Below are 25,706 nucleotides of genomic sequence, written 5' to 3'. Positions count from 1 at the left end.
CACATACACACATTTATATAGCATACATGCCTCCAGGATGAAACTCTGGCAAGAGTTCTTTGGCAGGCTCTGCTGTCTGAGAAACTCCCAATATGTTGAATGTCAGTACAGCAATGGCCTAACCCAAATACAGAGTCCGACATTGGAAACCAACAGCATTGCCAGTCTCACCCCCAATCCTACTGAGGCATTTCAGTTCATTCTAATGAAGCGAACAGAGATTTAGACACATCTGATGAAGTGCTTTGTGCTCAGCGAGCTGTAGTATATTGAGATTACAGAGAAGCATGTGGGCTAATAGCATGTGTTAAAGCCCCATTCTGTGACCCCAACGATGATTCATGGCACACATCCAAGATGGGGCGGAACAAGGTTCGCTTCCTGCCAAAGGCCAGACAAGCCATGGGTTAGTCACTTACTGATGTCCTTCATTTAATTCATAAGGTCTATAATTCAAAAACAAGTGCTAAATGAAAATTATTTATTTACTCCCTTTGGGGAGTAAATAAAAATTTGACCAGAACCATTGAATGGTAGTCTGAGCCTCGCTGTCTCAAGCAAAGATACAAATGATCTACTAAATCTTTCCATGACTGTGGAAGCCCATGTTCACCTTTTATTAAAAAAAAAAAAAAGTAATTGTGACATTATATCTTAATAATTATTTCTGGCAATTGACCCTTCGCAAAGACCCGCCCCCCTTAGGTACTGTTGCTTTGTCCAACAAGCCATGGTGCTGTCACGCCACACAGAGTGAAAAGTACATCGCGGAGCAAAGAGGACACTGACACCACGTCGACAGACAAGACAGAGCAGGTTACTTATGATATTAAACAAAGTCCCAGCTTTCAAACTGTGTAATTTTTTAAGAAAATAGAACAATAAAAACCGTTTTGTGGCTCTTTAATGTGTCGTGACAGATCACTGTAGTACCTCAGCTCAAGCGGCTCGTGAATCGATCATCTCTTCCTACTAGTTCATTTATAGCATCAAATAAACATGAATGAACATGAGAAGGAATGTTGTTTCAAACGCAGAAAGACGTCAGTACAGACCATTTTTCAAGTTCAAGTCCACCGAGGTTAATCTTCTAACTCCGGACTGCTTTGTCGGACAAAATGGTGGATTTGGCGTTATGATTGGTTAGATCGCTTGTCAATCAAACTCCCGGCGAAGGGTCAATTGCATCTCATAATGTGATTTTATTTCTTGATTTACACTTTATCTTACGATTACCAGTGTTGTTTTCATTAACTAAAACTATCAGAGTTCATTTTCGTTAATTGGAAAAAAAAAAACAATACATGTTTAACTTAACATCAACTTAAAGGGTTAGTTCACCCAAAAATTAAAATTCTGTCATTTATTACTCACGCTCATGCCGTTCCAGACCTGTAAGACCTTCGTTAGTCTTCAGAACGCAAATTGAGATATTTTTGTTTAAATCGATGGCTCCGTGAGGCCTACATAGGGAGCAATGACATTTCCTCTCTCAAGATCCATAAAGGTACTAAAATCATATTTAAATCAGTTCATGTGAGTACAGTGGTTCAATATTAATATTATAAAGCGACGAGAATATTTTTGGTGCGCCAACAAAAAAAAACAAAATAACGAATTATTTAGTGATGGCCTATTTCAAAACACTGCTTCAGGAAGCTTCGGAGCATAATGAATCAGCGTGTCGAATCCGCAGTTCGGAGCGCCAAAGTCACATGATTTCAGCAGTTTGGCCGTTTGACACGCGATCCGAATCATGATTCGACACGCTGATTCATTACGCTCCGAATCTTCCTGAAGCAGTGTTTTGAAATCGGCCATCACTAAATAAGTCGTTATTTTGGTTTTTTTTTGGCACACCAAAAATATTCTCGTCGCTTTATAATATTAATATTGAACCACTGTACTCACATGAACTGATTTAAATATGTTTTTAGTACCTTTATGGATCTTGAGAGAGGAAATGTCATTGCTCCCTATGTAGGCCTCACGGAGCCATCGGATTTAAACAAAATAAATAAGTTTAAGTTGACTGAAATTACTGAAAATATAAAACTAAAATTAATTTAAAATAATAATAAATACTATAATAGTATATAAATAATGCTAAAATAACACTGACAATTATCTGGTTATTAGGACTGTGAGGCATAAACAGGAGCGTCCATAGGTGACACATTAAATCAAACAAAATTACATGGAAACAAACACTTCAAGGCTCAAAGTGATATAAGTGATACAAAGGTATGTGCTGTTTGATACAAATATGCAAGGGAAAGAAAAAATATATATAGAGAGATAAAAAAATTATGGCCACTAAGAAATTTTTATTGACCTAAATTTACCTGCTATTGTCTGGAGAAGTTAATTTTGGATCCCGGCATATATAAACTTCAGAAAAAAGCATCTTGAAATCACTGCTAGACCCTTGTTAACTCTTACCCTTAGTTAAATTATTTTAAATTAGACCTCACATTTAATTATGCTAACACCAGCTCATCAACTGCATTCTGGGATTCATTAATGCTATATAATTAAACAGCCTGTGTGCTCATATTTGCATGGATGTCTAGATGCATCCATGTTTCAAGTTCGTATCCTTTCATCAACAACCAGAAAAAATGATCATTTTTACTGCAGAACAATAGAAACCTTCAGATGGAGTGTTTTTACCCAAATGGCTTGCTGAGCTGAGGGGAGTGAGTGAGGTGAGGTGGGCTTCAGTGTGGAACTGAAACAGTGATTAACAACATAATAGTCCTGAAACCCACTTGAGCTCCATCAGAGCAGGTGAGTGGGCATAATGTCGGACTCTTCACTCGTTAATGGTCACGGTTATCACAGCTTATTAACACATGATGGCAACAGCACCCACTGGAAGACCTCATTCAGAGAGAAAAGTGATGCATTTTGAAATAGTTTTGATGCATTTCATGGCTGCACTAAAACTTCAGACATCAAAAACACATGTCCGCATTTATACTTTCAGCCAAATCTGACTTTTAATAGATATGTGGTGGTTGTTACATGTGACTAAAAAAAAAAAAAAAAAAACAACCTTTTTTTCTTTGTATTGATTTGGGCCACGTATGCTGTTCTAAACTTAAACATATCCAATATCTGGTCATCTGGCCTAAGTCTAAACATTTGTATCCGATTGTCCTCATATTTCACAATTATATGTCATTAATATCCACTGTACTATATATTCGTTCATCTGTGCATGTCTAAACAAAGTACAGTAAATCTCTAGCAATGAGATTTCAAGTGCACATTTCAAGTCAGCATTTGCTGACATTCTTCCAAACATTAAAAGAAAATAGCATAAATCAATATGCAAATGGATGAATTAAAAGACTCTCACTGTCTCATATAAGCATTTGATAGACCTAGGGTGCACATATTTTACTGTAATGTGAAGCACATGAATGAAAATTAATTTTTCCATTAAATTACTTTTCTGAATTAGTCAAATGCAGCGTAACAAATGGTATGAGTGAGCATCTTGAATTTTTCCATAAGTGAATATCGGGTAAAGAATAAATTAATTTATTGCAACAGCTACATATAAATCAATATTTTGAAGAAATGTACATTAACATTAAGTGGCTTCTTTTGATGTTTGATTTCACTATTTCTATTAAACACAGACAATAATGCTATGTTTGGTGGTGCTCATAGAGTAATGCCTCAAAAACAAAAATCAGGCTTTATTAGAACCTTGTTTTGCTAAATTACTTGGTAGTCAGCTGCAGGTGGTATGAGTGGGAGGGGATTGGCATCTGATTGGACTAAAACAGGACTTTTTCTGTAAATTTAGGAAAAATCTTCTCATCATCTACATGTCTTGTATGGAGTGCCCCAGGGATCCATTTTGGGACCTTTATTGTTTTCCCTTTATATGCTTCTCTTGGCCCACATTTTTCAAAAATACAACAATTCATATCACTGTTATGTGGATGAATCTCAGTTTTACAATGTGCTTTATAAATAAATGTTGCTGCTTTTGTTGTTGTGTTAAAATATTTGTAGTGCAAGGTTAGTTATCAATATTGTTGCTCTGTTTTACAAGAAAAAAAATGGAAATTTTAAATGCACATATATTTTAAAAGTAAATTTTGTCAATATTAATAAACTAATTATATAATAATCTAATTCTGATAACCTTGCAGCATAAATTACCATTAAACCATTAAAACAACTTGATGCATATCTGTAAAAAAAAAAAAAAAAAATCCTGAAAACTAAATGTCACTGTGAGGGCAAATGTCCTTGGTGCCACTGTAGGTTGAAGGTCTAGCAGTCTGGGGTTTCATCTCTCTCTCTCTCTCTCTTCATGTCCCTAGTGTGCTGATGGTAGTACAGCCCCAGGCAGTCTTCTCATCCAAACACACACACACACACACACACACGTTACCCATACTCCCATTCTATAAATACTCACATGCCCATCACAGCCAATTACCCTCAGCGGAGCCGTGCCTCTCCGCCCAGACGCCCCACTCACTCCTCCTCGGGCCCCCTTCAGCACTGTTCCTCACTGAGACAGATTCTGAGGATGCTGGACTAGATGCCCCCTACAGCTGTCACTTACACACACCATATGCATGTTTTAACACTCCACTTTCAATAGACATGAAAAACGTTACACTTGTTTTACCCGAGGGCATGAAATTTTACCGTACCGTTTACTTATATGTCCCAAAGACATATATGTTCATGTTGACACTAGAACATTTATGTATATGTGATAACATCAATGAGTGTTTAGCATTCTGTGAATAAATATTTTTGAATAATGACCAATGACTGCTAAATGGTTTAACTGACCATAAAAAATAAAATAAAAAAATAATAGTAGAAAGTGGCTAAATATTGGTAGATAAAGTAGATAAATATCATTAGAATTCGACAATCATATACTTTTTAATGGCCAATGATCAATAAATGGTATAAATGACCTTAAAATAAAACACCTGCAGAGCAATCAGGATAATAGGTATAAACTTACACAAAAGGGTTGGAAATGTGGCCAATGTCAAGGCTGATGATGGCAGAGACTTCTAAGACCTGTGAAGACAAAAAAAAAGGGGGGTTCATGATCATTTCAAAACATGCGTGTTTTTTTTTTTTCTTTCTTTTTTTTCTCTCTGTTCACCTGCACTTCATTTATTATTATTGCTCTAATTTTAGTTTGTACCTATATACCACTGGTACTTAATCGAGAAGTAACAGAAGCAAAACTCATTGTCCTCTGCCTGCAGACATGAAGGCTTTACTGCAACATACATGAGGCATTACACTTCATTTAAGTATACCATCAAAATCTCTGGTCCTGAAGACAGCTGAGATTACGGAGTTCTGGACAAGCGCTGTGTAATCTTGACCTCTGAGGCATGGGAGCTTGACCTATGTCAAACAGAGGGACTATAAGGCCTTTCCTGACTTGACATAATATTGAGAGAGGAAGTGAAGGAGAAAGATCAGTGAAAAAGAAATAAGAAAGTGAAAGTGACGTGAATAATATAGAGCGATGGATGAACTGCTGATAGAGAGTGAATCCTGCTGACAGCTCGTTCTCCTGTGGCACGCTGCACAGAATGATCTCTACGGACATTAAAGACGCTGAGTAGGTGAACAAAGAGGAAATACACTCTGTGTGGATGTGAGCATGCTCAAGACATGCTAGAGATGTGTGACTTGGGGACAGCTTGTCTGTGTCCATTACATTTCCCAGTTGCACAATTCTGAGAGGTCTACAATACTTTGCTTCATAACATTTGACCTAACACGATTCCTAACACCATTTGTGCTATGAACATAAATGATATATCATATAGCTTGCTGATGAGAGGTGTGCCATACCTTTTTTTTTTTTTTTTTTTTTTCTTCTAGTAGCCAAAATATCAGGGAGACTTGGCAGTGGGCTATTTTTACGTCACACTCTAGTAACTGCATAGAAACATGCTCAAAAACAGTCAGGACACCCAAGAAACCACCCAGAACATCCTATCAACCACCTATTATAGCAATCCATACATAGCTACATGCCCATAACACTAAGCACACCCTAGTAACCACCTGGCAAACCCCCAAAAACCAACATAACATGCAAAACAATTAACAGCATCCAGAACATCCTAGCAGTCCCCCAGAAGACTGTTTAAGATAATGTAGTCACACCGTGTAGGTTTGAAAGAGCACAAAACTTAATGTGGCCTAATATTCTACACAAACAGTCCATCTTTTGAATGATATATTGTGCTGAAAACGACTCTCTACAGCTGGCATTTCAGTATAGTCAGATCTGAAATGGTGAAGATAACAGTTGTATAGTTTTGTGTGACAAATGTGGACAGTTCTGACATAAAGCACAGGCATGAGGACATGTCAACCCAATAGCAACCCACAAAATCCGGGAGGAAGGTGTACTTCTGCTTTCTGCTTTGTACTTTTGCTTTCGTTGACAACCAGACAAGCAGTCAGTCACGCAATCATAAACAGTCTCTTGCTCACACTTCACTAGACCTCTTCCCAGGAGGCAGCCGTGGCTCGTCTGTAAGGGCAGGTGGGGCAGTGCCCCAACAAAACATTCATCCAAAACAGACCTCTATATAAACTGAATCAACAGTAAATTGTTCAGCATTCTGCAACAAATATTTTTCAAATTTCCTTGACTATTTTAAGAATTTTAGGACCCCCTTGAAAATGAGATGTTCTCAAGGGGCTACCTTTGCAATAAAATTCAAACTAAAGTTATAAAGTAAGCAGGATATATTAAAATTTAGCACATGGCTTAGCGTGTTTTATGATACTAAGCGGTGTAGCCAGTGCCTGAGTCCTCCCCAGCTCTACAGCGCCCCACAAAGTAAATCTGTGGTGAAAAATTGAACTACAGAGAGCTCTACTTTAGAGACACTGGGGCAGATTTCAAACTGCCCCACTTGTTTTCATGTTACATAAACCTCATTCCAGACCAAGATGATATTAATCTGCTTCAGCTATGTGTATGTTAGTCTAAATCAGGTCAGTAACTAGTTGGCATGTCTATTCTTCCTATGTGAAGTAGCGTGTCAAATTAATGAATATAAATCCTTTAGTTTAAATGTGTTCATGTGAATAGCCTTTATATATTTATGTTGTGTTTGCTTTATGTTTGAGAACAGACATGTGTTTCTCTTCCTGACTGGAATTCCTCCACAACTTGTAATACTTTAAAACAACATTTGGAGGCAATATATACTACATTAACACTACATTAACACATTAAGCTTCAACACATGAAAAAAATAAATAAATACATAAAAACAACCGGCGGCAACAGACTTGGCAATACAGATTCAAAGATAGTGTTCTATGCGTGTGTCACATGATAGAATGCTATTCTGAATAATGCAACCTCAGATAAACCTTTTGTAAAAAAAACCCTACAAAAGGTTTATCATAAACCGGCACTAAGTACCAGAAACAGACCTAACATTTTCGGTCAGGACTCAGGAGCTGCTACTGCCACAAAAGGCTTTTTCCTGCCTCCCTTGAAGCACACTGTTTACATGCTTCTTTACTTTTACATCTATTGTCTGTTTGTCACCCAAATATCTCTATTGTCCAGTAACATCTGCTCTTTATGGAATACACTTCCTGTCTGACCTCTGACATTATCCATTACTGGATCTTTTTAGCCTTTACAGGTCAGAAGGCCACAGTAATAACGGCCTACACAGATGGGCAAAACAGTCCAGAGATTTATAGAAGAAAATATGCAAAGTCATCCTACTAAAGCTTGGTTGTGGATGGCTATGGACACACTTATGCTTCAAATGAAACCAAAACTTGCCCTAAAGATGAAAAGAAAAAAAATGGACAAATAAATTAGAAACATTATGAAGACTTCAGGGAAGGTAAGAAAGAAGGTTGCAGAGCTGTGTGGATCTCATGGTTGGCAGGAGCGATGGTTCAATGTTGCAGAATGACCTAGTTATACCAGGAGAGAGGATGGAGAGAATAGATGCAGGGAGGGGGTGGCAGGGAGAGGGAAGGGAGGGGATGGAGAAAAGGGGGACCATGGAGGAACAGAATGAGAAGTAGTTTGGTGGAAAGAGAGAGGAAGTAGGGGGAGGAGGGAGGGATGAAGATGGTGGAAAAGGAATGGAGTGAAAGAGGCATATCTCCAGCCCTAAGGGGAACGATAAATCAATCCCGCCTCTTCCTGATTAGAGCCGAAACTCTTCCTCCTCTGCCTCTTCCTCCCACTCATTACTGTCAATTACCGGAGGTAAATCCAGAAATAATGTACACCTGCAAAAATCTGGAAAATGACACCTTTATGAGACATTTATGCATAAACGTTATGCTGTGGATTCATGAAACCACTACCCTTGTGAGCAGAAGAGGCAAGAGCTGTGTGGATGTTTTACCGGAAGCTGCCAGATGCTGACCTACTCTACTGAAGGTGGCACGAGGAGGATCCTTGCGGCAAGGAGAAGATCTGGGTCATGATGCTCTGAAGAGCTTGTGGTGACAAAAAAATAAAAAATAAACACATTTTTGACAGCACTGGTTTTAAATGACCTGAAGGCTTAATCGCATGAAAGTCAAAGACTTAAAGGGTTAGTTCACCCAAAAAGGAAAATTCTGTCATTAAGTACTCACCCTCATGTTGTTCCACACACGTAAGACCTTCATTCATCTTTGAAGCACAAATTAAGATATTTTTTTGATAAAATCCGATGGCTCAGTGAGGCCTCCATTGACAGCAAGATAATTACCACTTTCAAATGCCCAGAAAGGTACTAAAGACATATTTAAAACAGTTAATGTGACTACAGTGGTTCAACCTTAATGTTATGAAGCGATGAGAATACTTTTTGTGCACCAAAAAACAAAATAACAACTTTATTCAACAATATCTAGTGATGGGTGATTTCAAAACACTGCTTCATGAAGCTTCGAAGCTTTACGAATCTTTTGTTTCGAATCAGTGGTTCGGAGCATGTATCAAACGTAACAAAGCCTCGTTTACTGAAATCATGTGACTTTGGCAGTTTGATACATGCTCTGAAACAAAAGATTTGTGAAGCTTCATGAAGCAGTTTTTTGGCGCACAAGAAGTATTAAGACATTAAGGTTGAACCACTGTAGTCACATGAACTGTTTTAAATATGTCTTTGGTACTTTTCTGGGCGTTTGAAAGTGTAAATTAACTTGCTGTCAATAGAGGCCTCACTGAGCCATCGGATTTTATCAGAAATATCGTAATTTGTGTTTTCCGAAGATGAACAAAGGCCTTACGGATGCAGAACGACATGAGGGCGAATTTTCATATTTGGGTGAACTAACCCTTTAAATACTTTTACTTATTTAAAGGACGGCTGATTACTGTTTGGAGTCAGTAAGGGTTTTCTGGCATAAATGAATATTTTTATTCAGCAAGGATGCATTAAATTGACCAAAAGTGTCAGTATAGACATTCATAATGTTACAAAAGTTTTTTTTTTTATTCTAAATAAATGCTGCTCTTTCGACGTTTCAATTCATCACAGAATCCTGAAAAATGTAACAAAAATATTAAACTCTTTTCAGCATTGATAATAATAAGAAATGTTTCTTGAGCATCAAATCAGAATATTAGAATGATTTCTGAAGGATCAAAGATCAAAACTAGAGTAATGGCTGTTGAAAATGTAGCCGTGCCTTCACAGGAATGAATTACATATTAAAATATATTAAAATATAAAAGTTATTTAGTAATGATATTTCATAATTACTGTATTTTTGATCAAATAAATGCATCAATGCACATAAGAGACTTCTTTCAAAAACATTTTTAAAAAAAACATACCGACCCCAAACTTGAGTGGTAGTGTATAAGTCGATAACATCAATTAAAAAGAACAGTGTTGTATAGGATATTGAAGAGCCAATATTGAATATTTCAATGTAGATTTACTTATATCATCATATACATAGATGAATCTCTTGAAGAGACTTTCACCACACATACACAAACTCTTTTATAACTCCAACTAACCATTCAAATCCATCTCAAATCTAATCATCATCAGAGAGATATATTATTAAGAGCACTTCATATTTTCTTCCCTGTGTGAACGCCACCTAAGAAAAGGGTCAGGAGAACCTGAAACAATTCAGCGCTTCCCAAAGAATAGCCAATTTTGAAAACATGCAGTTTGTACACCATTACATGCTCTGAATTGGATATACGAAGGGAGATTCTCCTTAGTTTGCTCACTGTTCATCACATACTAACCTAGAAGTGTTTTTTTATCTGCCTACTTCATGTCTACAACATGCTGTGCGCCACATCTGAAATATTTAAGGCCCCCTTCCTCTCCTATAACCCTTAAAGAAGACCACCCTCTTACATCCTTTCAGCACAGCTTTAGTCTCTTCCTTTCTAAAGTGAAATTGGATTCTGTCTAATCTCCGCCAGCACATTCTGTTTCCTCTCATTTCCTGCTGTTTAATTCAGTATTTATCCAATTGCAAAAAGGTCACACATTCAAGTAAATAGTCCAATGGAAAACCTTCTTTGATGTGTTTTTGTATTGATTTGATATTTTATCTCATTTATTCTGTTAAAGTGCATTATAAAAATCTGTTTTGCTGTGTGGATGCCCTGTAACTCAATAAGATGAGATGAGTTTGTGCCTCGGGAGAGACAGCGATAGGTAAGAACGAATCCTACCTAGCACACACCCTCCTACAAAACACTGCTAATGACCCAGTAACCAATTCACATATACTATCATGTTTATAAGTTACTTCATTTCTTTCTGTCTTTCTATCTTTTATTTCTTTCTCACTTTCTTCCTGCCCCCATCTGAACACAAACGAAACCCAATAGCTTATTATACAAAGTTCCTGCCATGGCCAATGGTAGACGACCTGGTCACTAGGGCTCCATAGCAACAGCATCGGGTGAGGGGTGTTTGTGTGTATATGTGTTTGAGTGTAAAGCTTGTCCCAGAGGAGGTGTGTACTACGCCCATTACCAAGGTAAGGTTGTTGTTTTTTTTGTTTTTTTAAGTCAAGAATGGAAGGTACAAAATGTACAGCCCTTTTATTTACATTATCAGGTCTGTTAGGCACCGTGTTGTTAAATCAGACTCAAAGGCTTACGCAGGCATAAAAATGGAAAATAAAAATGAAAATGGTGTAAACCGCACCTGTGTGCTGTTGCCGGGATACTGAGTAATAAAGGTTCATTAGGGGTGCAGCAGATGTGTGTTACTGCACAGAACAGGATTCTGGTCATTCAGAAACGCTTTGCTAAAAATATACCAGACAATATATTTCTGAATGAACAGCTTTAGTGAATTCAAAACAAATAGACACCATGAACTAGCCTTAAACACTGAATTCTCTATGTTTTATACATATAGATTGAGAGGTCACATACAGGCCACTTATGAATATTTAATGCATGCTGATTCCTGTGAAGCTCATGATAAACCCAATTCTATCGACAGCATTGGAGAAATAACTTAAAGATCACAGATGAAAAAAAAAGTATATTTAATATATATTATATTGATGTATGATAAAACTCAATCTAATATCCTCTTCCTTAAAAATAAAGGTACCACTGCAAAAATACTTTTAAAAATATTTTTTAATCAGTTTAATGTTGAAAATATGTAAATATCTTTACACCACAGATGAAAATATTACAAAAGATATTAAGACTCGTTTTAAATCACAAATCAGCACAATTTTTTCCTTAAAACAAGATAAAAATGTTAGTTTTTTTGTTTGTTTGTTTGTTTCTTTGGCCAGTAGGAAAAAAAAAAAAAAAACCTTATTCAAGAATATAACGTTAATATTAATGTAATTTTGCTGCTCAATTAATTCAAATGTTGTTTTTTTTTTGTTTGTTTTTTTAAATTAAATAGACAAGACAAAAGCACACAATGATTTTTATCAGTGAAGATGCACAGTGATTAGGAGTTATGGTTTACAAAAATAGCTGCTGGGATTCATTTCCTGGATGGGTCCATCTGCCTGGGGTTACCGTGGTGATTAAATACATTCTGGATCTCTTAATGGTTGTAGCTGTGCCATCCCACCTCCTGGGACACGGGTCCCCCACTCCTCCCCGTGTCTTTTGCTCCTCCTCTGTTTGCACTTATCATAAGGAGGGATTGGTGGATAGCGTGATAGGTGTGAATATAGTCCCTAGAGACTCTCGCTCGCTAGATGATAAGAAACGGCCGTTAGTATGTGTGTGCATGCATACGTGTGCGTTTGATTGAATTTGCATGTGTGTTTGAGTCTATGTGTGAATGAGTGTGTGACAGAAGAGGGGGGTCCGAGAGACGAGCTGCTGACAAATCCATTAATTAAACCTCAGAAATCTATCCACTGCAAAATAACAACTAGAAGAAACGCCCCTGGAGCTAATTTAGGAGGGTGGGCTTTTCATTCTTTTGTGATTATTCTGGACACACGCTGCCATTAAAGCTCTCGTAATAGAGAAAGCCAACCAACGAATGAGATGTAAATGGAGAATATGTCCCTCCTCATACAGACAAAGAGCAGATATGATGTTTTAACCTCAATGATTAATAAATAATTCACCTCAAATTTTGTAGTGGAATCAATACAAGATAGAACAGTGATTCGCAATCAGTGATTATTCAAACCCTATTTCAGCAGGTTCCAGAGAAGCATTTGTGAAGATTTCTGATTTTCTGATGGCTTTGTTAAACCTATAAAAGATTAACTACAAAAATAAATAAATAAATAAAATATTTAAGTAATTAAAAGTGTGCTTTGTATGATAAATGATTAAATATAAAATTTCCAAACTAGAAATGGATTAATTTTAACCATTTGTTAAATATTTAACTTACTGTGATTATATTAATGTATTGACAGCCCAAATTATTGTACAATTCTATCTAATTAACCCATTTTAATTAACTAATATTAACATATATAGTTAAAACACACAATTCAATTAGCTAATTACAAATTTTAACAATTGTAATCAAAGACTATAGAATAACACAAGACGCGTCACTCGTATTGTTTTGAATGGGATAAAATGCAACGCGCAATATGGCGGAATAAGTCCCGCCTTCTAAATAAAAGGCAATCGCCGATTGGTAAAGTCATCGCATCACGGCAGTGGCCGTTAGAAGCTCCGGTTCCTATAGAAACAGTCAGAGACGCACACTTAGGACTACCCATGCGCATTAGCGTGATCCAGCCTGAAAAAAATAGTTTTTTTTTTGTCATGATTCGAGCGTTTAGAAACAAAATTTATGAGACAGTTGTTGTCAGATTTCATTGGTGATTTTAAATATGAAAGTTAATCGAAAGCTTGGCAAACAGCTTTGGAGAATTTGATGTTTCCCCATTCAATAGAAGATAGGAGATAGGAGCTGCACTTGCATGCCCCGACAGGCGTTTCAAAGATGGCCGCAGAGTGAAATGACTTGTCTTAAAGGGACTTTGTTCTAATATACTGTATTGTATACATGTATATTATATACATCCACATTCATTTCCTGTGACTGTAAGAGATAAAATCCATCAAAAATGTGAGGAATAAATTCAGAAGTATGATTTATAAGTCTCTAAAAAGCACTGACCTGAATTATGACCTCGTGTTGTAGATTTGTACAATTATTTGGGCTGTCAGTTCCGTAAATAATCACAATAAACTATATGTTAAATATTTAACAAATGGTTAAAATTAATCCATTTCTAGTTTGGTGTTGATGGAGGGGTACTGGAAAAAGGTTGGGAAATTTGTGGTACAAATGCAACAACAAAGGCTTCCCAAAGAAGACAAAGCTTTAAAACATGACAAACATGCTGCTAAGAAACCCATAATCACACATGAAACACGTTTCACACTAACACTCTTTGCTAATCATATTCAAACAAAGAGACAATCCCCCAAAATACTGCTAATTACTTTGTGCTTCACTTCATAGGATCCAAAGGGTTCATGAGCTGTTTTTCAAGTCCCTGAAACAGAGGGAAGACCAGCTTTGTGGGAGACCATCCCTGTTCTAAATCATTCCGATTGAACTTGTTCCAAACGCCATAGGGTCAATGCAGTTGGTGCATTCAGGCACTGAAGATAATATATGCGCATTCTATTTACGGTGCCTTCTTAATTTTGTAGTTTATGCTAAAACCTAAAGCCTCGAGATTCACCCTTCAGTCAGATCTAAAGACACCAGCAAATCACAGTGAACCAACTTCTGATGAATCAGTATTCCATGCCAGCCTCTGCTGAACTTCCTGTCTGCTTCAGCTCGTACTATTGCCCTCAGGCGCTGTGATTGTGTGCATGAGGCAACATGAGGTCATAATTCAGGTCAGTGCTTTTTAGAGACATATAAATCATACTTCTGAATTTATTCCTCTCATTTTTGGTGGATTTTATAGGCATGTAATACAACCTATCTCTTACAGTCATAGGAAATGAATGTGGATTATTTCTACATGCTAGCAACATGTTTCTGTCGTCGTCCGTCATGCAACATCCATAAAACATGCTCTGACAGCTTCGAGCTGCAATAATGGCTAGGAACGGATCAAAAATTGAGGAGACCAGAAATATATTCAAGTTTTGATGGTGTGCTGCTAATACTGTAGTCTTTTCCTCTAATCCCACAGCCAAGTCTCTTTAGATTAGCCTTGGTCTTCTGGTGATCTTCACAAAAAAAAGAACATTTATAGCTTTTCCGTGTTCCTCACAGTATGTTTTTGAATGAAACCAAGGCAATGTGTGCGTGATATTAAATTACATCACATTATGTTACTCATTCACTCACACACTTTCACGCAGTTCAAGCGCAATGCTCAAGGGTCCAACAACTGTTCCCTATCTGGGATTCGAGCATCTGGCTCCATATTCTCTTCACAATGTTACTTCTTACAGTATGATCTTACTGTAGCCGAGCTCTAAGACTATTGCATTAAATTTCAAAACAGAAGCAAAGGTCTGGAATCGCTGACTAACAGCTGAACCATGCTATGGGTGCAATTATGCTGCATATGATGGTAATTCTGCTGAGATTGCCACAACAGACTACGTAGATTCACTCAGCATCACACAGGCGGCAGAAGAGCTTAGCTAGGGTTGACACGAACACAAGGGAAACGATTAATACTCCAGAAGAGCAGCGCCAGTGTCACCAGTGCTAAATCTCTCATTATGGAAAGCAGAAGGCTTTTTAAAGGACACAGACCTGGACTAATTGGAGACGTTTTGGAACAATCCATCCATGTCTGCCCCAAACTCAGGATGTAAATGGCTTTTTAATTCTATAACAGGGTATTTATCCACTCTGAAAGACGGAAGAAATTACATGGAAGTATATTACTGAATTTAAACAGTGATTTTACAAAGTAATTCATCCTTTTGTGGAATCAGAGCACATTGCAGTAGTAGAAAATCAGACTTGATACTAGTTTGGCGAGGAGACCAGGACTATGTTTACATGTATACAGCATATTATATATATAACCGATCAGGCATAACATTATGACCACCTTCCTAATATTGTGTTAATCCCCCTTTTTCTGCCAAAACAGCCCTGTCAACAAGTCAACACCTCAAACTCGTTGTTGTGCTCCTAAAACCATTCCTGAACCATTTTTGCTTTGTGGCGGGGTGCATTATCCTGCTGAAAGAGGCCACAGCCACCAGGGAATACCGTTTCCATGAAAGGGTGTACATGGTCTGCAACAATGCTTCGGTAAGTGTCAAAGTAACATCCACATGGATGGCAGGACCCAAGGTTTTGCCAGCAGTACATTGCCCAAAGCATCACACTGCCTCCGCCGACTTGCCTTCTTCCTATTGTGCATCCTGGTGCCATGTGTTCCCCAGGTAAGCGACACATACGCACCAAGCCATCCACGTGATGTAAAAGAAAATGTGATTCATCAGACCAGGCCACCTTCTTCCATTGCTCTGTGGCCCAGCTCTGATGCTCACGTGCCCACCGTTGGTGCTTTCAGAGGTGGACAGGGGTCAACATGGGCACCCTGACTGGTCTGCGGCTATGCAGCCCCATACGCAACAAACTGCGATGCACTGTGTATTCTGACACCTTTCTATCAGAACCAGCAATAACTTCTTGAGTAATTTGAGCTACAGTAGCTCGTCTGTTGGATCGGACCACACGGGCCAGCCTTCATTCCCCACGTGCATCAATGAGCCTTGGCCACCCATGACTCTGTCGCTGGTTCAACACTGTTCCTTCCTTGGACCACTTTTGATAGATACTGACCACTGTAGACTGGGAACACCCCACAAGAGTTGCAGTTTTGGAGATGCTCTGACCCAGTCGTCTAGCCATCACAATTTGGCCCTTGTCAAACTCGCTCAAATCTTTATGCTTGCCCATTTTTTCCAGCTTCTAACACATCAACTTTGAGGACAAAATGTTCACTTGCTGCCTAATATATCCCACCCACTAACAGGTGCCGTGATGAAGAGATAATCAGTGTTATTCACTTCACCTGTCAGTGGTCATAATGTTATGCCTGATAGGTATATATATAAATAAAAAGTATATATAGATATAAAAAGATATATATAGAACTTTTTATATGCATTAAGCAGGATGCTAGCATTTCTTCTGAAACTTGTTGTAATTCTGAAATTCTGAAGGTGTGTGTTGGGTTTGGAATGAATCTGAATGAGCCACTGTGGGAAAATTTTGAATGTCCCTGGGAGGAATTGATGGGTCTTTGAGCTTTCAGTCTAAATATTTACAGTGAAAGAGCCTCTCTGTGCATTATCTATGAGTACATTAACCTCCTCCTGTTTAGCCCACACAAAAGGATGGGCTTTCCAGCCCCCCATACACAGAAACGCATACATATACACACTGATCTACACAATCAATCCCTTGTATTGCATGTCCGGTTGTATAGCTGATTCAACAACACTGATGATATTACATTATGGTGATATAACACCATAATGTCATTGTCACAAACCGCGATGTTTTTGCTCTTTTTCAGGTGCACTTATCCAGAACTTCACTCTGCATGCATCTGGTTCTGGTCTACTTCGCTAACAATATTTACACTAAGGTGTGACAGAAGCTGTTTTGTAAAATGACACTGGCCCATTTATTCCCATGTGTGTTGCAGAGATACACATGGCAGAACAAATCCTGACATGTCGCCATCAGCCACATGTGAATGCTGCGTATCAGCTCATGAAAGCTGATGTTTCCTGGAAAGTCTGGACAGCCAAACGGCCTTTTTCTGATTGCACACGTGACTGCTATGTTGTAAATACGAAACAGCTGCTTTCACCACAGCGGATATTACAATAATGAAATGTGAATTTTTGCGTAATTGCGTAATTTTTTCTGACATTAATGAGAACAGACAACAAGTAAGCCATTTGACTTCTCCTAAAGACTAAACACTGTGGCACTTTTAAAATATTAAAAATGCGGGATCCAACATCTGGCAAATTCTGGCTTAACCAATCGCAAGAGTTTGGAGGCGGGACTACCTGTCTATACAAACAATGCAGACCAAATTTTGGTGTAAATCACTTATAAAACTATTTTTACATTAATTGTTGCATCGAATTGAATAAACAGAAGTGGTTTAATGAAGAATTTGTATAAAAATACCCCTCATCTTTATATTTACGGTTTTAAAATTACACATTAAAATTCTCCTTTTATAGTAAGCATTGAATACACTAATAGTTGAGTATTTTAAACTGTTAAAAAGTGCAAAACTGACACAAATCATCAATGGGTAATCAGAGAAAAGCCAGATGAAGAGAAAGAGGGGAAAAAAAAATATGTTGAGAATGAAAGCAAATTAAAAAGAACCAAAAGAAGAAATGAAACACCATAAAAACTTTCATTAGTGTGCTGTTTAATGGTCTGTGGAAATAAATAGTAAAGTCTTGTTAAACGGTTACAATCTCTCAGAACTTACACTGAGACAAAGACAGACACTGCAGAGTATCAATCTACGTGGAACAGACAATGACAGCTCACAGAGTGAAATCGAGGTGTGCTTGAGGTTGTCAAAGGCAGCTGGCGTGTGTTGGTGGATGTGCTTCAGTAAATGAGAGTTTTCTTCTACATGCCACATCCTCAGCTAAACACAACATGCATCTGACTCACAGCTCTATTCTAATTTTAAGGTAAAACAAAGACTCCAGTGAGACATGAGAGAGCAGTGAGACACGCAGAGAGACAGAAGACTTTAGAACGAATACGAGGGCAATGCAACAGAGTTCACAAAGGTCATCGCCAGAGCCACTGAAGTTTACGAGACCCCAATCGCGCAACATGTAGTCCAGCGCCAACTCAGAGATCAATATGTCCTCATCTGCAGCAGGCCACTCATCAATAAGCGCCAGACTGATTTAGGAAATGACTAACTCATAAAATCACATGCATTGTGCTCTTTTCATATTATTTGACAAATAATACAAGTCTACACGTGGACACCCATTAAAAAAACTCAAAGGCCCTTTATTACAATAGGGTGCAGCCACAGTGACCAACCAAAAATCACAGATCAAAGGCACACAATTATTGTCAGCGAGACAATAACACTGCAGTGTGACTAGTTTAATAAGACTGCTGGAAAATATCCAAGTTTGTCAATCTCGCAAATATTTACTTAATGTAATATCTCAAATACGTATTTGATTTAATCTGTCAAATATTTATTTTATTTAATTGCTCAAATATTTAATTTATCTGCCAATTTAAATATTTACATTTTATTTATTAATTAAAAGCTTAACATTACTTATAGAATAAGCCACAAGTCTAAACGTGTCAGAGCAACAAAGCCCAGCATAATGCGGTCAGCATGTGGGATGAAATACACACAAGAATGAATGAAAGAGAACAGAGACATGCAGGCAGAAAGAAAAAAGGGCAATATTCAGACGGCTATTATCAGTGTCTGCTTTTGAATCCAGACAGAGACACACCAATGAATACATAGGAAAACAAATCCAATTTACCTTTCAGGCAAAAAGGTCTCCGTATCTGGTAGGAGTGAGCTGGCCTGTCATCTCTATTATAGTAGATTCCTCTTTCATTTGGGCTGGCTTGGTTTAAAATCCTTTGACTAGAGGAGTTGGTCACTGTGGCTTACAAACTGTGCCATCAAGAAGCAAAGCATGTGTAGTTCCTTAATGACGTGTCTTCTGGGGGCTGTTATGTCTCTGTGCATCCTTTCCTCAAGCCCTTACTAACTGTCTCTGATGTCCCCTCTCTCTTTCTGCCTCCCTCACACACAGCAAACACAGATTCCCCCGTCTATCACCTCCTACTTTGACTTCTCCCCACCCACCTTATGAATAATTAATCACCATGTGGGCAGACCCCTCCCCCCTTTGAAAAAAGATCCACACACACGTGCTCACACTAAAAGGCATACACACGACAAGGAAAAACACAAACACATGACTTATATGTAAAAATCGAGATGGCCGGGTGTGATGCGCCCCCCCCATCTCCAAGCGGGCCATCGCCTGCTCTCAGCTGGGGGGAATTTAGCATTTCTCAGGCTGGGGTGGAAGATTCTCCCCTCCTCCGGGGCTTTCCCTCTGAGCTTGACCTCTCAATCTCGTGTACGTCTGGACCCCTTTTCGCCTGCCCTCATGTCACCTACTGACAAATCAATACGATGTCAACAACATGCAAATGCTCGCTGTATATGATTAGAGATGTCTAATATGGATAGAGATCGATAGATTCCAGTGCCAGCCGGACAGCGAGAGTGAGTGTTGAATGATAAAGATATTTATGGTTCATTAAAAAAAAAAAAAAAATTAATTCTACCTTCATTTAAGATAATAAAGTGCATGTTGACATATTAACAAGTTCAAACACTTTCATCATTAAGAACAATCTAATAATGTACACACCTTCTGAGATGAGTCTAATTAAAATGAGGTGATGGAAAATCTGACAACAGCAATAACTGCAAGTATGTCATCTTCCAATCTAGTGGTTTGTCATTATTATATTCAAATATGATCACAATGGAAAGTTTCTTATGCTTACCAAGGCTGCATTTATTTAATCAAAAATACAGTAAAAACAGTAATATTGTGAAACACATAAAAATATAAAACAAGTATTTAAAATTGTATTAAATTTAAAAATGTAATTTATTCTTCTGATAGCAAAGCCGCATTTTCATTCTAATATGCAGATTTGCAGATTGATTATTATCAATGTTGAAAACAGCTGTGCTGCTATACATTTTGTGGAAACCGTTTTTTCCACAAAAAAACAGCATTTATTTGAAAAAAAAAAAATCTTTTGTAACATTATTATGTCTTTACTATCACTTTTGATCAATTTGATGCATCCTTGCTGAATAAAAGTATTAATTTACTTTAAAAAAAAAACGTACTGACCCCAAACTTTTTAACAGTAATGTATACCGTGGGCACCCACGCAGTATCATGGCATAAGTGTCAAAAAACCAGTTTTGTACCATTTTGTACCATCATACAGGGCAGTCGCTCAAATTTATGGGGCCTGGCTGGGACAGAAAAAATTATGGGCCGAATGACAATATACAAGGTATATTTAAACATTTTTATGATCGTTTTTCATGAATACATGGAATATATGAATGAAAGTAGTACTGAATCAGAAAGTTTTCAAGAAAATCTCACCTCACTGTCTAAATGAAGCAGACATGTCAAGCCAAATTACTACAGCTTACCATAGACCATCTACAAGCCAAGGACTGCAGGTGATTGACAGTTTAACTCTAAGAAGGACCCTTGATCCTGTGTCTCCAAGGTGGATTTGCAATTTGGAGGTATTTAGTTCTCTATGGTAAGCACATTAAATTACGATAAGGGGTCTCCTCTGTGACCGCATATCTATCAGCAGGAGTTTCACAGAGAGCACAAATGCAAAGATAACAGCTCAATCCCTCATTTCAATGCAAAGCGAGATTAAACACTGTAGCAACTTCACTATTCCCCAGTTTGCCACAAAAAAAACAAACAAGAAATGTCGAGATTAAACAGTGTTTGTTGTTGGCGCGTATTTGCTTGTGACCTCAAACATGTACAGTCCAAGCACAGTGAAGTACAGAATGGGTTTCCCTTATTATGAGAAATGTTTCACATTTTTTCCTTTCCAATGACGTCTGCTGTGGGGGCTCCATGTTGGCAGATGCAAAACAGAGGGAGTAAGACTAAATAAAAGGTTTGTTTCAGTTCTTCATGAAATTACAAGGAGCTGATCTAAATCGCTCTGGGGAAGCAGTGAGATGGAGAAAAGACAAATCACTAAATTTGCATCACTAAATTCGATCTATTCTATTCTATTTGATTCCATTCACAGATCAAACAAGGTACTAAAAACATTGTACAGTCTGTAATAGATCTGCAGTAAAGTGACACCCAGAGATTTTAATTCAATGACTAGTACTGAGGTTAAGAATCCTGTATTCATCTGACGCTGACATTAAAGACTATGAGCAAAGACATTCCTGCTGTGTTGCCGTGCCAAAGCATACGTTCACAGAGGGCCCGTCTTTCAATTGCATCAGGTGTAACGCTAATTGCATTGTTTAAATATTTAAACCAGCTTGCGGGACACAAAAGGAGAGGGATAGGGAGGGGCACGGGTTAAAAAGAGCAAGAGCGGGAGAGGGGGTGGAAGAAGAGAAAGAGATGACAGGAGAAGAAAGGGCAGAGAAATATGGATGTATTTGAGAAAGATAGAAAGGCTCTTGTTGTTTGTGGAACTCCAGGACAGGACATGAGCAAAACAAAGGGAAGCAACAGTGGAGCATCATGGATGTTTGAGCAAAGTAAGGCATCTTTTGTCGGTGTCGGGGGAAATGAAAGATGGAATGAGGAAAACTGGATGTTCCTCTGCTGTTTTGTTTTTCTCCTTTCCCAGTAATCAACGGGGCGGCTCATTAGAGACTAACGAGAGGTCTGAAGAGCACACTTGGGAAGGCAGGGAGCTGCCAAATTTATGAGAGAGGCCATGTACAAAAGCTGTCAGTAATGAGCTGAATCGGGTCCATGTGATTCCCGCTGGAGTGAATCCCACTCTGACATGTTCGGTCGTGTAAACCAGCGGCTTTTGAGCACTTGTTTGTGCGTCAAAACACCATAAAACAATCTGTATAGCCAGATGAACATAATGGCAGCTTTACTGGTATTTATTCTCAGTTAAAGGAAGTTTATGATGACATACACTACCGTTTGGGGTAGGTAAGATTTCTCTAACGCTCACCAAGGCTACATTTTTTTTAATAAAAAAAATACAGTATGTGTAAACAATCTGTAATTTTTTCCTGTTATGCAAAGCAAAGTATTCAGCACTCATTCAGTCTTCAGTGTCACATGATCCTTCAGAATCATTCTAATATGCTAATTGTGTGGTCAAGAAACATTTCTTACTATTATCAATGTTGAAAACAACTGTGCTGCTTAACATTTTTGTGGAAACCGTGATTTTTTTGTCAATTTTTGAAAAAAATTTTTTTCAGGATTCCTTAATGAAAACTTTTGAAATAGAAATAAAAAAAATTTAAATAGAAATCTTTACTTGTTTATTGTCTTTACTCTAGCTTGTGATCAATCTAATGCACGCTTGCTGAATAAAAGTATTCATTTCTTATATTACTGACTCCAAACTGTGTACAATGACAGTTCTAGGAATAAATAACCAAATATTCATTGGATGAACAATTCTTTTTAGGACATCTTTTGTCTTGTTCAAAGACATCACGCCTAAGAAAGATGCATGCTGCATGTTAGCTAATGGCACTTGGCAATGATCCTGCTCTCAGTGGTTGGTCAGGTCAACAAAGTGTTAAAGTCATCTAGATGAAGTAGTGTCCAGGTGTATACTGTATGTAGTTCCCACGCCTCCCATCTGTTTATGTGATATATCACTTCCTCAGCCAATGAGAGGCATTATACATCACAAATGAGCCAGTTTTCTCTACATCAACACTGTACAAAACAAATTTGATACCTTTGCTACCTACAAACCCCAAAATAGAGTGAGTTCACTTTGAATAGATGTTAACTATTCTGATTTGTCCATATAGAGCCTGCTAAATGTATTTAAAGGGATAATTCAGCTAAAATGAAATATCATTATTTACTCACCCTCATGTTGTTCCGAACCAGTACAACTTTTCTTTTTTTTTTCATAGAATAAAAATCAGTGGTGATCAATGTTGTTTTAAACAGTTCTTCAAAATATCTGTTGAGTTCCACAGAAGAAAGAAAGTCATACAGATTTGGAATGACATGAGAGTGAGTAAATGATGACAATTATTATTTTTGGGTGAACGATCCCTTTAAGATTGACACCTAATGCAAAAGGATTGTTGGAAGTACAAATATGATGAAAAGTGTCTCTAGTTCTCACTGATCCTGTTGATGAGGTCTGGGAGCTCTTGGGGGACAGCTGGTCTTTCGTTTATCAGGTCCATACCTCTTCTCACACACATTCTGTCCTTCTCTGTCCCACCCTCCATTGATCTGAAAACCCCTCTCCACTCAACCTGCTGTGTACAGAGCCAGTCAGAGGGTCAGATTAATGGCGGTCCTTTAGAACAGCTGCTGCCGAAGGCAAAGCAGATACATCCACATTAGTCTTGCAACTCTTGAGACAGTCCTTCCTTTCTTCCATAATTCAATTCACTCTCTTCTTACATTTATTTAACAGCCACATAAAGAGCAAAAAAAAAAATCAAAGAAAGAAAAAAGTGTTTTTATGACCCGAAACAACATAAATTCTATTCGGATCAATTATATTGATTCGCTTCCATATATCCTGAAGCTCTTCCTTTGGGCAATTTAAAGTGAAAATCTCTCCTTCAGTTCATATGTTCCTTGCTTTAACTTCGATCCAAAAATGTTTAAAACAAAAATGTAAAGATTTACATTTAAGGTGTGGTTACATTAGTGATATTTCAGCAAAATTTTGCTGGCAAAAGAGGTTCATTGTCCACTGTCCACAATAGTGTAGCAATGTATGTCACTTTCAAACCAAGCAGCTTTTGTTGGTCAGTGAGTTCACATGACCAACTTCAACATTAATGAAATTTGTATGGGAAACTTTTTACCCCATACATGTTTCCCATACTTTTTGAATGCGCAGATTACTATTGAAATAGATTTCACCAGCGAAATTTCACTGAGCAACAGTAAATGTGACCACACTTTAGACAGATAAAACAGCTACAATACAGCTTGACTGAGTGTATTTATAAATAGAAAGTGTCTCATTAACAGGGTCGTGACATCATCAGTTATGTAAACCATTAAATAGTTGAAGGGTCATAGGTTAAGCTCATGTCCCTTGTCCAACCACAGAGCAGATGTCAGGTAGGCCACAGCCTTGACACAAACACAATATCTCTAACAGCAGGGTACCTGGCTGTCTGAGTTTCCCCCAATAAGCCGCTGGCACAGGGGTTAGATGAAGCAGGAACATGGGCAGACTCTGTAATTCAATGAAGACCCTGAACAGCAGGGCTATTAGGAGGTGTATATTAGAGTGTTTGGATCAGAATGTTCTCGGTGATGTAGACGGTTTCTCTGAAGAGCGACTCAACAATCACATAAAGATAGAGAGAGCAAATCACAGAGAGAGGGGAAAGAACTAAGGAAGCAGCTTGTCAAGAAGTGAAATGACCTCAATATAAATTATGCTCCATCTATCATATTTATGAATCCGGTCCTTTATGCTGATTGGCCAATGCAGCATTCCTGTCAGGGTCAAAACTAACAAAGACAGATTCTGAATGTTTTGCCATATTATTTTGTACAAAAGAACAGGAAAAGCTGATGATGTGAAATAGCTGCTTATCTACAGTAATTACTGTTTATATGCTGTCAGCACCCAAATCAGGCCTGTATAAGGTCTGCATGTATAAAAACACAAATATAGCATTACAAATTACAAATTTTCAGCCTGGATTATATCTAAATAAATAAATAAATGAAATAAAAATATTTTCACACTACTTTTAGTTTGTCCATGTACATTCACAAATTCAAGCCAATTTTTTTTTTAACTGTATGAGCATCAACATTTTCTATGTGTTTAAAAAAGCAAAGGAAAACTTTTCCATTTTAGTACACATTCGCTTTTTTCATGTACAGACGACAACATTGTCAAAACGATCCCTGTTCACAAGGATCCACGAAAACTACTAAAAACGCTACGTTATGCACGCCAGGCCAGTAGTTGGCGACGTTATTTTGTAAAGAAACATCATGCACATATAGAATGAAAATGTAATACGCTTGCAACAAGGTAAATTGGATTTGTTTAATGACGTCACCGTTTTCACAAATTCACGTTTTTGTTTACGTGGAGACGATAATGGTATCATTTTCAAAAACTTGCACTTTGAAACCTGATTTCAAAATCTGTCATTTTGAGGCCGCCAAACTGCTGTTGACGTAAATGAATGGCCAAAACGCATAAAAAGTTTTCATTTTTTTGTTGAAATGGTGTCGTGTAAACAGCCCCTAAATAAATTCTTACACGATGCGAGCCAATCATATGACCATCAATAGGGGCTTTCGCACCAAATAGTTCTAGGAACTCATTTATAGGAACTAGCCACTAGGATAGTTCCCTGAGAACTAATTTCACCCCCAGGCCATGTTCCTGGTTACATTTGCACCAGGAATAGGAACT

The 25,706-nt window shown here is 37.8% G+C and overlaps 1 protein-coding gene across 1 annotated transcript in view; it reads right to left on the bottom strand.

The window, feature by feature from the left end:
* nfasca (neurofascin homolog (chicken) a) overlaps window positions 1-19,290 on the bottom strand; it is a 68,287-nt gene extending 48,997 nt beyond the window's left edge. Inside the window, 2 exon segments of the mRNA XM_051913296.1 lie at window positions 5,012-5,070; window positions 19,013-19,290. The gene's annotated coding sequence lies outside the window, so the exon portion shown is untranslated.
* Window positions 19,291-25,706: the final 6,416 nt, after the last annotated feature.

The sequence above is a fragment of the Ctenopharyngodon idella genome, chromosome 11, assembly GCF_019924925.1.
Source record: "Ctenopharyngodon idella isolate HZGC_01 chromosome 11, HZGC01, whole genome shotgun sequence".
Classification (NCBI taxonomy): Eukaryota; Metazoa; Chordata; class Actinopteri; order Cypriniformes; family Xenocyprididae; genus Ctenopharyngodon; species Ctenopharyngodon idella.
The sequence above is the reverse complement of the archived record's forward strand: the minus strand, read 5'-3'. Positions and strand labels throughout refer to the sequence as shown.